This window comes from Sinocyclocheilus rhinocerous, unplaced genomic scaffold (genome assembly GCF_001515625.1).
Source record: "Sinocyclocheilus rhinocerous isolate Xijiao unplaced genomic scaffold, SAMN03320098_v1.1 scaffold50, whole genome shotgun sequence".
NCBI lineage: Eukaryota > Metazoa > Chordata > Actinopteri > Cypriniformes > Cyprinidae > Sinocyclocheilus > Sinocyclocheilus rhinocerous.
This window is the reverse complement of record NW_015641057.1, coordinates 599,159-599,431: the sequence shown is the minus strand read 5'-3', so window position 1 is coordinate 599,431 and position 273 is coordinate 599,159. Positions and strand designations below refer to the sequence as shown.

Genomic DNA, 273 nt, shown 5'->3' with positions numbered 1-273 from the left:
CACACACAAACACACACAATATTTAGAGCTCAATATTTAACTTCAAATATTGCAAATCTTAAATATTATTGTTGATTTAGATTATTATCATGATTTATGAGCATGGTCTATTGTCATCTGAACCTAAAATGAAATATTAAATAACAAATATTTATGTTTATATATAAATACATTTTTTATTTATACATTTTATATTGAAATATTTGCATTTATTTATTTTTAGAGGTTTTATAGTGATATATATAATTAACCATATTTAATTTCAAATTTCAA

General features: G+C 18.7%; 1 protein-coding gene across 1 annotated transcript in view; it reads left to right on the top strand.

Annotated features, from left to right (window-relative positions):
* The window catches only part of ids (iduronate 2-sulfatase), a 6,757-nt gene that overhangs the window by 1,660 nt on the left and 4,824 nt on the right, over window positions 1-273 (top strand). The window lies entirely within an intron of this gene.